General features: G+C 38.2%; 1 non-coding gene across 1 annotated transcript; it reads right to left on the reverse strand.

The window, feature by feature from the left end:
* Window positions 1-12,958: 12,958 nt before the first annotated feature.
* On the reverse strand, window positions 12,959-13,122 carry LOC118592650. Its single transcript, XR_004946114.1, has one exon. It is a non-coding gene; the product is annotated as a U1 spliceosomal RNA (small nuclear RNA).
* Window positions 13,123-14,521: the final 1,399 nt, after the last annotated feature.

Consider the following 14,521-nt stretch of genomic DNA (forward strand, 5'->3'; position numbering starts at 1 on the left):
TGAAGTTAGATATGAAAGACAGGATAATGAGCTGAACTAAGAAAAGGAGGAAAGACAGAATAAAAATGAAGTATTTAGAAGATGATTTGACACTAAAAAATACATAACTATTATGGATAAATAAGAATCAATAATTATTATTTTAGCTTAAAATTTAAATAAGCATAATGCTATTTATTTAATAGGAAAGATTGGCAGAAGAATGATTTCATAGTATGTAGAAGAGTTTTGATAGTGTTTTCTGTAAATGTGTTAAGTGTGAGATAACTAAGAAGAGATGGCAATAAGGTAACTGAATGGGGCAGAAAGGACAGATAGGCAGCAATTGAGAATGATCTACACATAGATGAAATCTACCTCACTAGTTAATATCAATTGTGGTATCCACTTGCAGAGAACTCAGAATATAGTTTGTCATTATTCTTGTTTTTAAATTATAAATATACCCCACATATTTCATAGAAGATACTTATATTTATTTAATTTACTCATCTCAATACATAGTGTTCTTCTGCCTCAGCCTCCTGAGTGCTGAGATTCAAGTGTGTGCCCCCACCTGTCAAAGATATACCTACTCTTAAGAAAATACCCTTTGGTTTTGATTTTAATCCATAAGTGGAAGCCAAACAAATATCATGCATTTTTATCTTAGAAATCTATCATTTTGAAAACTACTCCCAGGGACCTTGACATATGATTCAGATCTATCACTAATGTCAGTGAAAACAAAACAAACAAACAGGAGGTTGTGACATATTGAAAGCCGAAAGAAAAGCAAACAATGGACTTAATTTATAAAGCATCATAGATGCTAAGGTATGAAATTAAGGCCAAATGATTCCTTTCCTGGTTTTATAGAATAATTGTGGTATTTCTGTGGAAGACAGCTATAACCTTTCTCTTTCTGTACCACATTTGCTACTCTAAAGTTAAGAGGAAAAAAAAACTTAGATATATTTGAGAAGAGGGTAATCGAGAGGTTTTTCATTAACATTGGAGGTATACATCCACTCTTCAATTTCTTTTATTTTTTATTAAGAATTTTTTCATTCATTTTATACACCAATCAAAGATCCCCCTCTTCCCTCTCTCTGCTCCCCTAGCCTCCTCCTCTCAGCCTACCCCAACACCTCCCACAATAAAGCATGGCCTCCCATGGGGAGGCATATTCAGTAGAGTCAAGTCCAAGCCCTTCCCCCTGCCTCAAGGCTGCATGAGGTGTACCATCATAGGAAGTGGGCTCCAAAAAGCCACTCATGCAGCAGGGATATATTCTGATCCTAGTGCCAGTGGCCCCCTATGCAGATCAAGCTAAACAATTGTCTCCCCATGCAGAGGGCCTAGTCCAGTTCCATGTAGGCTCCACAGTCATTGATCCAACTTTCATGAGTTTCCACTGGTTTGGTTTGGTTATCTCTGCAGGTTTCCCCATCATGATCCTGATGCACTTGCTCATAGAATCCCTCTTTTCACTTGTTGACTGGACTCCTGGAGCTATGCCTGGTGTTTAGCTGTAGATCTTTGCATCTGCTTCCATCAGTCATTGGAGAAAAGCTCTGTTATGACAGTTAGGGTATTCATCCAACCTAATCACTAGTGTGGCACCCTCAGTTCAGGCACCCTCTCCACTCTTTCTGGTAGTCCAAGCTGGGGTCATCCTTAGGGATTCCTGACAACTTCCCTAGCACCCAGTTTCTCTCTACCCTGATAATATCTCCAAATAATATCTCTTTTATTGATTTCATACTCCATCACTGTTCCAGCTTGATCATCACATTCCCTTATGTTCTCATCCCATATCCCCTACACTCCATTGCCCACCCCTCAACCCCAGTTTACTCATGGACATCTCATCTATTTTGCCTTCCCAGGGTGATCCATGAAGCCCTTTTAGAGTCTTCCTTGTTAGCTAGCTTCTTTGGAGTTGTGGGTTGTTGTCTGGTTGTCCTTTGCATTACATCTAGTCCCCACTTATGGGTGGGTACATTCCGTGTTTGTCCTTCTGTGTATGGGTTACCTCACTCAGGATGATACTTTCTAGTTCCATCCATTTGCCTGTGAATTGCATGATGCCATTGTTTTTTATTGCTGAGTAGTACTCCATTATGTATATGTACCAATTTTTTTAATCCATTATTCAGTTGATGGGCATCTAGGTTATTTCCACGTTCTGGCTATTACAAGTAATGTTTCTATGAACATAGTTGAGCATGTGTCCCTGTGGAATGATGGAGCATTCCTTGGGTATATGCCTAAGAATGGTAAAACTGGGTCTTGAGATAGATTGATTTCCAATTTTCTGAGAAACTGCAACACTGATTTCCAAAGTGGCTGTATAACCTTGTATTCCTACCAACAGTGGAGGAGGGTTTACCTTGCTTCACATCCTCTACAACAGAAGCTGTCGGCCGTACTTTTTATCTTAGCCATTCTGACAGGTATAAGATGGTATCTCAGAGGGTTTTTTTTTTTTTTTATTTTTGTCTCGCTGATGACTAAGGATCCTGATCAATTCCTTATATGTCTTTTGGCCATTTGAAATTCTTCCTTTAATAATTCTCTGTTTAGCTGGATAGCACATTTTTAATTGGATTATTTATTATTTTGATGTCTAGTTTCTTGAGTTCTTTATATATTTTGGAGATCAGCCCTCTGTCAGATGTGGGGTTGGTGAAGTCATATTGTCTTATTTACTGTGTCTTTTGCCTTATAGAAGTTTCTCAGTTTCAGGAGTTCCCATTACTTAATTGTTGCTCTCAGTATCTGTGTTACTGGTGTTATATGTGGAAATTGGTCTCCTGTGCCAATGCATTCAAGAATACTTCCTATTTTCTCTTCTATTAGCTTTAGTGTAACTGGTGTTATATTGAGGTCTTTGATCCACTTTGATTTGAGTTTTGTGCATAGTGATAGATAAGGATCTATTTGTAATCTTCTACATGTTGATATCCATTTATTCCAGCACCATTTCTTGAAGATACTTTATTTTTTCCATTGTAGTTTTAGCTTCTTTGTCAAAAATCAGGTGTTCATAGGTATGTGAGTTAATATCAGGGTCTTCATTTCAATTCTATTGATCAACGTGTAGGTTTTTATGTCACTACCAAGCTGTTTTTATTACTATATCTCTATAGTAGAGCTTGATGTTAGGGATGGTGATGCTTCCAGAGATGGCTTTGTTGTAGAGGATTCTTTTAACTATCCTGGGATTTTTGTTTTTCCAACTGATGTTGAGTATTGTTCTTTCCAATTCTGTGAGAAATTGCATTTGGATTTTGATAGGAATTGCATTGAATCTGTAGATTGCTTTTGTTACGATTGCCATTTTTTCTATGTTAATCCTACCTATTCATGAGCATGAGAGATCTTTCCATTTTCTGATATCTTCTTCAATTTCTTTCTTCAGAGACTTAAAGTTCTTGTCAGACAGGTCTTTCACTTGCTTAGTTATAGTTATCCCCAATATAATTCATATTATTTGTGGCTATTATAAAGAGTGATGTTTCTCTGATTTCTCTGAGTCCATTTATCATTTCCATATAGGAGGTCTACTGATTTTTTGAGTTAATCTTGTATTCTGCTACATTATTGAAGGTGTTTATAAGCTATAAGATTTCCCTGGTAGGATTTTTGGGGTCACCTATGTATACTATCATATCAACTGCAAATAGTGAAAGTTTGAATTCTTCCTTTCTAATGTGTATCCCCTTGATCTCCTTTTGTTGTTGTATTGCTCTAGCTAGAACTTCAAATACTATATTGAATAAATATGAGGAGAGCAGACAGCCTTGGCATGTTCCTGATTTAAGTGGAATCACTTTGAGTTTCTCCCAATTTAATTTGATATTGGCTGTTGGCTTGCTGTAAATTGCCTTTAATAAGTTTAGGTATGTTCCTTGTATTCCTGATCTCTCCAAGACTTTTATCATGAAGGGGTGTTGGATTTTGTCAAAGGCCTTTTCACCATCTGATGAAATGATTATGTGCTTTTGTTCTTTCGGCTTGTTTATATGATGTACTACATTGACAGATTTTCATATGTAGAACCATCCTTGCATCTCTGGGATGAAGCCTTGAGCATGGTGGATAATTTTTTGATGTGTTCTTGGAGTTGGTATGTCAATATTTTATTGAGTATTTTTGCATCAATGTTCATGAGGGAGATTGGTCTGTAGTTTTCTTTCTTTGTTGCATCTTTGTGTGGCTTAGGCATCAGAGTAACTGTAGCCTCATAAAAGGAACTTGGTAAGGTTCCTTCTGTTTCTATTGTGTATAACAATTTAAAAAGTATTAGTATTTAAAATTGGGTAGAATTCTGTGCTGAAACCATCTGGTACTGTGCTTTTTTATTTTTATTTTTTAATTTTTTTTGGTGTGTGTGTGTGGGGGGACTTTTAATGACTGTTTTTGTTTCTTTAGGCGTTATTGGTCTATTTAAATTGTTTATCTGGATTAACTTTGGTATGTGGTACCTATCCAGAAAATTGTCCATTTATATTAGAGTTTCCAATTTTGTGAAGTACAGGTCTTTGAAGTATGATCTGATGATTCTCTGGATTTCTTCATTGTCTGTTATTATGTCTCCATTTTCATTTCTGATTTTGTTAATTTGGGTACTCTCTCTGCCTTTTGGTTAGTTTGGATAATGGCTTGTCTATCTTGTTTAGTTTCTTAAAGAACCAACTCATTGTTTTATTGATTCTTTGTATTGTTCTCTTTGTTTCTATTTCATTGATTTCAGCTCTCAATTTGATTATTTCCTGGTGTCTTTTTTTTTTTTTTTTGGTGAGTGTAGTGGGCAGCCATTCCAGCCTTGGCCTGGAAGTTCCAAAGCTCATTGAGGCTTCTGTAATGGTCATGCCTACAAGGCGAAGCTGAGAGAGGACGCTGAAGACCCAGGATCCAAAGGAGAGGGATCTTTTGGTGCTGGGACCCTGTACGCTGGAGGTAGACCAAGCAGAATTCTCCAGAGAATACTGCCAGACTGCGCCATACCCTTGCCAGACCCTACAACCTACCTATCCCTTCATTTGTAAGTTAAGCCACAAAATAAACCTCCCTTTTAACTACATGGATAGGCCTCAATAATTTCACCAATAGGTGAGTTTGCTTTTTGTTGTTTTTGTTGTTCTAGAGCTTTAAGGTATGCTGTTAAGTCACTAGTGTGATATTTCTTCAACTTCTTCATGTGGACAGTTAGGACTACGAATTTTCCTCTTAGCACTGCTTTCATAGTATCCCATAAGTTTGCAAATGTAGCACACTGATTTTCATTCAATTCTAGGAAGTCTTTAATTTGTTTCTTTATTTCTTGCTAAACTCATTGGTGATTCAGTTGAGCATTATTCAGTTTCTATGAGATTGTAGGCTTTCAGTAATTTTTGTTGTTGTTGTTGTTAAAATCTATCTTTAAGCCATAGTGGTCTGATAGAACACAGGAGGTTATTCCAGTTTGTTTGTTTGTTTGTTTGTTTGTTTGTTGTATCTGTTGAGATTTGCTTTGTGACTGAATATGTTGTTGATTTTAGAGACAGTTCCATGGGGTGCTGAGAAGAAGGTATATATGTTTTGCTGGGTGGAATGTTCTGTAGATATTGATAAAAACCATTTGAGTTATAATCTCTGTTAGATCCCTTATTTCTCTGTTAAGTCTTGATCTGGCAGATCTCTCCAGTAGTGAGAATGGGGTATTATAGTCTCTCACTATTAATGTGTGTGATTTGATGTCTGATTTAAGCCTTAGTAATGTTCCTTTTACATATGTGGGTGGCCTTTTATTTGGGCATAAATGTTAAGAACTGAAACTTCATCTTGGTGGATCTTTCCTGTGATGAGTATGTAATGTCCTTCTCCATTTCTTTGGGTTGATTTTAGTTTGAAGTATGTTTTGTTAGATATTAGGATAGCTACACCAGCTTGCTTCTTGAGTATATTTGATTGAAATGTCTTTTCCCAGCCTTTTACTCTGAGGTAGTATCTGTCTTTAAAGTTGAGGTGTGTTTCTTGTATGCAGCAGAAAGATGGGTCCTGATTTTGCATCCATTCTTTTAGCATGTGTCTTTTTGTAGGTGAATTTAGTCAATTTATATTAAGGGACGTTAATGACCAGTGTTTGTTAATTACTGTTACCTATTGGTGGTAGTGTGTGTGTGTGTGTGTGTGTGTGTGTGTGTGTGTGTGTGTGTGTGTGTGTGTGTGTGTGTGTGTGTGTGTGTGTGTGTGTGTATGTGTGTGTGTGTATTTCTCTTCTTTGGAATTTACTGCTTTAGTGTTATCAATTGCCTGTGGTTTTGTGGGTGTGTCTGACTTTCTTATGTTGGAATTTTCCTTCTAGTTCTTTCTGTAGGGCTGGATTAGTGGATAGGTATTGTTTAAATGTGGCTTTGTGCTGTGGATATTGCTCTATGTAAATAAAGTTCTGATTGGCCAGTGGCCAGGCAGGAAGTATAGGTGGGACAAGAGAGAAGAGAATTCTGGGAAGTAGAAGGCTAGAGAGAGACACTGCCAGCCGCCGCCATGAGAAGCAACATATAAAGACACTGGTAAGCCACAAGCCATGTGGCAAAGTATAGATTAACAGAAATGGGTTAATAACAAGCAGCCTGCCACGGCCATACAGTTTGTAAGCAATATAAGTTTCTGTGTGCTTTCTTGGTTGGGTCTGAGCGACTGTGGGACTGGCGGGTAAGAGAGATTTGTCCTGACTCTGGCTCAGGCAGAAAAACTCCAACTACAGCTTTGTCTTGTATTGTCTTGTTCATTCAGTCTATGGTGATTGAAAGTTTTTTTCTGGGTATATTAGTTAAGGCTGGCATCTTTGGTTTCTTAGTGTCTGCATTACATCTGTCCAGGACCTTATGGCTTTCAAAGTTTCCATTGAGAAATTGGGTGTTATTCTGATGGGTTTGCCTTTATATGTCACTTGCTCTTTTTCCTTTGCTGCTTTTAATATTCTTTCTTTATTCTGTATGTATGTTTAATGGTTTAATCATTATGTGATGAGGGGATCTTTGGGGGGGTCTAGTCTATTTAGTGTTGTATAAGCTTCTTGTATCTTAATAGGTATTTCCTTCTTTAAGTTGGGAATGTTTTCCTCCATGATTTTGTTGAATATATTTTCTGTGCCATTGAGTACCAACAAAACAATTATTTTCCTTCCTCTATCCCTATTAATTTTAGGTTTGGTCTTTTCATGGTGTCCCAGATTTCCTGGACATTTTGTGTTATGATTTTTTTGACTTTGGTGTTTCCTCAACTCACAAATGTATTTCCTTTTTTGTATGCTCTACATTAGAGATTCTCTCTTCCATCTCTCATATTCTGTTGGTTATGCTTGCATCTGTGTTTCCTGTGCATTTTCTCAGATTTTCTATTTCCAGAATTCCCTCTGTTTGTGTCTTCTTCATTGTTTCTATTTCACTTTTCAGATCTTGAATTGTTTCCTTTATATGTTTAATTGCTTCTTCATGATTTTATTGGCTTTTTAAAAGGTATTTATTGATTTCTTCCAATTTTTTGTTTGTCTTTTCCTCAATTTCTTTAATGGAATTTTTCATTTCCTCTTTAAGTGCCTCTAGCATCTTCATCAAGTTATTGTTAAGGTTGTTTTCTTCTGATTCTACATTGCGATGTTCAAGTCTTGCTGTGGTAAAAAGGCTAGATTCTTGTGATGCCATATTGCTCTTTATGTTGTTGTTTTTATTTTTGCACTGATGTCTACCCATATCTTCCTCCAAAAGGTGTGATAGATCCCTGTATCTAAGCAAGTTGCTATTGGTATAATCTGTGCTTTCTGTGTCTGTGTCCAGGGGGCCCCTCTGAGTCTAATCTTAGCTTTTGGTCTAATTGGAGTTGGCAGACGTTGTAGCTCATGTAGCTGCTCTTGGTCCAATCCAAACTAGCTGATTCTGTGGCTCAAGGTGCCTCTCTTGGTCTTATCAGGGCTGTTGATCCATTCACAGTTGGCAGATTCTGTGTCTCAGGAAGCCTGGTGTTGCAAGGAAATGGGTATTGGGGTAGGGCATAGGTCTTGTAGATAACTGGGTCCAATGGGAGGTTTTGGTGGGGGAACCTTCCTTCAGGAATCTTTCCTACTGGCTGGCAACTGGGGCAGAGATGGGTGGGGGTCCATGGGGGACTGACTGTGTCCCAGGGCCTGGGTCCTAGAGGCAGGACTCTCTGGGTCATAGAAGAGTCACTCACCTCTTGGTTCAATGAGAGCTGGCAGATTCAGTGTCTCAGGAAGTTCCTGGGGTCACATGCAGATGGGTATTTGGGTAGAGCATGTGTCTTGTATATTGCAGGGTCCAATGGGGGTTTTGGTGGTGGATCCTCTATGCAGGATTTTTCCCTGCTGGCTGGCAGCTGGGGTAGATTTGGGTCATGTTTCCTGGGGACTGTCTGTGGCCTGGGCCTGGGTCCTACAGGCAGGACTCTTTGGGTGGGGGAAGAGTCACTTACCTCTTGGTCCAATGAGAGCTGGTGAATTACTTATCTTAGTAAGTTACTGGAATTGCAGGCAGATGGGTATTGGGGTAGGACATGGGCCTTGTAGATTGCAGGTTCCAGTGGGGGGTTTTGGTTTGGAAGCCTGCCTGCAGGAGTTTTCTTTGCTGGCCACAAATTGTGGCAGAGCTCCACTCTTCAATTTCGATATAAGCAATGACATTGACTATTCATAGAGATGCAGAGGATCTTGGTTCCAGCACATATTCATTATTTTCCAGTGTTGGAGTAAGCTACTCCTCTCTGAAATCTAGTGTCTCATAATTATTTCTACAAAGCATTGACAGCATAGTAACTAGTTTTATTTGTATAGAAAATTAAAAGCACCTATTTTATTGATTTGTAGCTTTCTGTTTTTGTTTCCTTTTTTAAATTTATTATATTTGTGTTTTAATTTTACACATCAGCCATGGGTTCACCTGTCCTCCCCGCTCTTGCCCCTGCCTCCACCTTCCCTCCAGCTCCTCCCCTCCATTCCCAACTCCTCCATGGACAAGACTCCCCTGGGGATTCAATTCAACCTGGTGGATTCAGTACAGGCAGGTCCAGTCCCCTCCTTCCAGGCTGAGCAAAGTGTCCCTGTGTAAGCCCATGGTTCCAAACAGCCAGCTCATGTACTAAGGAGAGGTCCCGGTCCCACTGGCTGGGTGCCTCCCAAACAGTTCAAGCTATTCATTTGTCTCACTTATCCAGAGGGCCTGATCCAGTTGGGGGCTCCACAGCTTTTGGTTCATGTGTTTCCATTATGATACATCCTCTGTAGACTACTGGCAATGGTCAAGAGAAACCCTGATCTGACCTAATCTGGTGATCAGATGGTCAAACCCCTTAATGGTTGTGCTGGAACTCTCATCCAATAACTGATGGAAGTAGATGCAGAGATCCTCATCCAGGCCCCAGGTGGAGCTCCAGGAGTCCAATTGTCAATAAAGAGGAGAGACTGTAAGAGTGTCAGTTGTTGAGACCAAGATTGTAAAAGCACCTTTTAGAAACGTTTATATCTCTAAATCCACATCCATATCAATAAGCACAATATACACTGACTTTAGTGTGGGTCTTCATGGAGTTGTATTTGTCTTGTCACAGAGGGTTGTTGGGCATCTTTCTGAGACAAGAGCTTTTGTAGGTCCAGGCAGAATCTGAGGGCAACCAAAGCAGAAGTCTGTCTGCTGTCAGATCCATCTTATGCCCTAATGTGTTCTTGCTTCCCCTAGCTCAGGATGGAGCTCTTTCAAATCTTCACAATGCACCTGGAGACAGGTTTTGCAATGATGGGAATTAGAAGTGTCTTCTTCACAGAAGAATACCACCACTGACTCCTGCACAGCACATCAGCCATTGAGAACATATCGGTCTATCTTTAATCAACAGTAGAGCACAGGCACTCATAAGTGAAGTCAGCCATAGAAGGACTCTAATTAAGAACTGCCAAAAGGCTGTCACCATTATATTTTGTAAGATAGTACATCTCAAATAAGCTGTATTGAAACACCATTGGAAGGAATTCTACTTTTATTTTTCTTATTTCCATTGTATGGTGCATAACAAGTCTCTGATACCACAGTGAGTTCCAAGGACTATTTAATATGAGTCTCCTGGTCATATCACTTGCAGCCTTGATGATGTTAAATTTGCTGCACAGTTTTCATACAGATTGTTCCCCAATTTTCACTGAAGTTTCATGCCAATTAATGTATAGGAAATTGAGAATGCATGTAGTTTGCTTCACTTACTGAGCATAGTCCAAAAAATGCTGCATGCTGAAGTGTCACACAACTGATGGGGAGCTTCATCTCGATGCTTCTGCTCACCATGAGATGAGGGGAGCATACTACAATTACTCCTTTCCAACTCTTGCAAAGGTTGAAATCACTTTAAGTCAAGCAGTTTTTAATCTTTGTAGTTAACATGCTATGGCCTAGCTGTGTTTTTAAACCTTGCCTACAGCAGTGCTGATCTTAAACAAAAGCATGCTTAGAAATCCACATGCTCCCCTTTTCTCGTAGGTAAGGCCTAAAATTCCTAGTAAGGCTATGCCCTAGAGCACTTTAATTCACTTTCATTATTCCTACTATGTTCTACCTGTGTTTTTCTGAATCAGACATCCTTGTTACCTAAACCATATGCTCCTGGGAGGACACTCACAAGGGTCCCCAGCCACCCACTGCAGACTAAATGAATTTGATGACCTCAGTAAACTCACACGAACATTTAATATGCATTTTTTTATGAATTATGTGAGAAAAGGCCCAGTTCACAGTACTAGGAATACATTTCTTTAGAAAGGTGACAAAATCCTTCTCTTTGTCAAAATTCAGTTCTGGAAGGGAGACAGACAATAAGCAAATTATTTTATTATTATTATTATATTTGTGTTTTATTTTACACATCAGCCATGAGTTCCCCTGTCCTCCCCCTCCTGCCCCACCCCCACCTACCCCCTATCCCCTCCTCTCCATTCCCAACTCCTCCAGGGCCAAGACTCCCCTAGGGATTCATTTAAACCTGGTGGATTCAGTACAGTTCATGCACTAAGGACAGGTCCCGGTCCCACAGCCTGGATGCCTCCCAAACAGTTCAAGCTATTCAATTGTCTCACTTATCCAGAGGGCCTGATCCAGCTGGGGGGTCCACAGCCTTTGGTTCATAATTCATGTGCTTCCATTCGTTTGGCTATTTGTCCCTGTGCTTTTTCCAATCTTGATCTCAACAATTCACGCTCTTACAGTCCCTCCTCTTTCTCAACAATTGGAGCTCCAGGTGTCCAATTGTCCAGCAAAATCTTTTTTAGAGAGAAAAGTAGAACACATACTTAGATTGTTGATTATGAGTGGAAATCAAGGATATAGTTGTTGGGAAGCTACTAATATTTCTAGCTGTTGGCCAATACAGGTGGGCCAGACTCTATCACTTCATCAAAATGGCATCTTTCTTGTTTTAATCTCTCACCATTTCATCATGCATGGTGAAATGCTCACAGGACCCAAGTAATTTCTTCCATCTGTTATTCCTCTATAGAACACATTCATTTTTTTTTTTCTGCCTAGGTAATACCATCTTGCTGTTTGAAACTCAAGTAAAGTTTTATCTCTAATAAACCACCCCTTCTCTATGGGAGAGTGCTAGATTGCTATCTTAAGTTTAGGAATTATCATATTGACTTTTGATAATTTGCTTCTGATAAGCTGCCTGTCAGAATTCACAAGAGTTAGGAGGCAAAGACCTTTGTTTACCTTCTAAAATTCTGGTAGGCAATGTGTAACCTAGCTGTTAGTCAGGCTCAAGAAACACTTGTTAAAATAAATCCAAGAAAACTGAAATGCAAGAATGATTTTCAACCTTCCTAATGCTTTAATCCTCTAATACAGTGCCTTATGTTGTGATGACCCCCTCAAACATAAAATTATTTCTGTTGCTACTTACTAACTGTAATTTTGCTACTGGTATTAATCATAATGTAAATATATTTGTTTCCCAAAGATCTGAGATGACTGCTGTGAAAGGGTCATTTGACCCCCCAGTTGGGGGTCATGACCAACAGGTTGAGAATCAGTAGCTTAATGGATATAAGCATTTCATACATTTTGGTATCATAAGTTTTGCCTAGATCTGGTTATAATAACTTCTTTAAACACATTGATCTTGCTTTGGATGCTGTGTCATGACTGTAAAATATGATGACCAGGTTTGTAAAAATTATTTCCATACCCTTGACAAATTTAAATCTTACATTAAAAAACGTAAGAAGATACTTCAGAATGGAAACAAATAAAAGAACAACAAATGTGTGTTTATTTGTATGAATGTATTGATATACAAACATAAGTATACTTACATAAATACGTACATACACAGGTTTACACATGTATGTTGAATGTATTTAGGGTTCTGTTCCTGTCCAATAAAGCAGTCGATATGAACTTTAATGAGACCTAATGTAGTTATTAACTCAACATTGATATGATCCTAACATCTTAAATTTTTGAATGACTAAGCCGAGGTTGAGAGTCCTCCCATAATTATATAATTAGCTATTACTTACTGAATAATTAGGAAGTGTGGAACATTGTACCAGGCTACTCCCTCTGTTCCTTTCATGAATTTAACTGAACATTTAGGTATATCTAATCACTAGTGCCAAGTGACACAGAGTCAGAATTTTGAGTCTGGTATAGAATTATTGTTCCCAGAACCCATTTCCACTTTCCCTACATTACTCTGTCCAAAGCGTGGACATTAGATGATGTAAAGACTGAAATCCTGCAGTTCAATTCTTACATAGGCCATTTTCTATATAGAACAAAGCAGAATATTGTTCTTTGGTGGCTGTTGAAAATCCTCAACAATACACAGATTTTTATAGCTTATGGAAAGATTGGAAAATGTCATTGTATGGAGATTATCTATTGCTAGCTGTTATTGTATCAACTTTATTTTTTATTTTTATTATTTTCAGGGGAAAGCACGAATGCAGTCCCCCACTACCACAAATTATGCAGTCAAGTTTCCCACGTTTTGGGAAATCACATGGGTCAGCATATACGGAGTGCAATGGATAAGCCTCACCCTGAGAAAGCCACCTTTGTGATCATGGTATCTCCCCTGCCAGGTAAGTATTGTATCAACTTTACAAAACCAGTATTTGAGGTATCACAACCACATTTAAAATAAGGACATAATCTGTATCTGACTGATAGAAATATTGTCCTTTACTGAACAAACCTGTTAAATTAACAGTGTATTGCCAGGAGCATGGAAAGATACTTTCTAGTTACCTCTCCCCACACTCAGTAAGGTAACCTACATTACAGTGACACCATAGGTACATTATGTCTATATTTTAATTTCATAAATGGAATAATTATGTACTAATAACCTATTTGTTGTAAGGTAACATCAAGCATACCAGTATTTTTGAGTGTGTCCACCTATCCAGGAATTCTGTGATACAACACAGCATAGCTGTGTTTCAACTGTTTGTGTCCTTTTCCAAAATCATGTTGAAACTTAATCCTCATTGTAACATTATGAAGAAATGAGTTGATAAGTTTATGAGGGATCTGCCTTCATGGGTGAGAGAAATTCTTCACAAAATAGGCTATGAAATTGTTCAGTCCCATTGGGATCTCTGTCATGCAAGACATCATCTAGGAAGCAGAGACCATACTTCTTACCTTTTAAAAATATGAAAAATTAATTTATATTTATAAGTTACTTAATGTCAGACATTTTGTTATTTGCATACTATAACATGTTATAACCTATTAAGATGCCAAGTTCATACATATGTAAAGGAGCCATAAGCAGTCATACTGTAGAGATGATAAGTATCAAAACCAGCAACTAATATACAGAAATTATTACATTAAAATTATTTATGCTTCTCACTCCCTAGGTAGACAGAAAATATACATAATATTTTTAAGGTAATCTATGTTTAAAAGCAAACTAATATGAAAATGCCTTATTTAAACCCATTAGTTGCTAAGCTAATTATAATATACAACTTTAAAAATGAGTTTGAACAGAATTACCCTGCATGGGTGGACAATGCCATTCTCAGAAGATGTGAGATAAATAGAAATATCAGTAGAAGGCTTAGAATACCTCCATGCAAGTCTCAAGAGGAATGTCTCCAAAGTAACACAAGCTATAACTATATGCTAAATCATTAGTGTTGAAGTCACCACACACTTCCGTTGCAGGGCAGGAAGAAATAAATGTCAAACAAACTGGGAAAATTCCTCCTTCCTGGTTAGATTCTATACTATTAGAAGGTGATGTGCAGCCTACTAGGGGAGAAAAGACTTTATTGTTCTTACCTAGAACTGCTACAATAACAAACTGCCAGGCTGGATATGCCTACTGGTACACTAATGGCACATCTGTTATGGGGCTAACTAATAACTTTAAATTAGATTTAAAGCCTGTTCCACAGGAGGGAATTCCATGCCCGGTGATGTGATCAGATAAAAGGCCTATGCATTTAGAGAACTAGGACAGAACCTGCTATTGT

Source organism: Onychomys torridus, chromosome 10 (assembly GCF_903995425.1).
Source record: "Onychomys torridus chromosome 10, mOncTor1.1, whole genome shotgun sequence".
Taxonomy (NCBI): domain Eukaryota; kingdom Metazoa; phylum Chordata; class Mammalia; order Rodentia; family Cricetidae; genus Onychomys; species Onychomys torridus.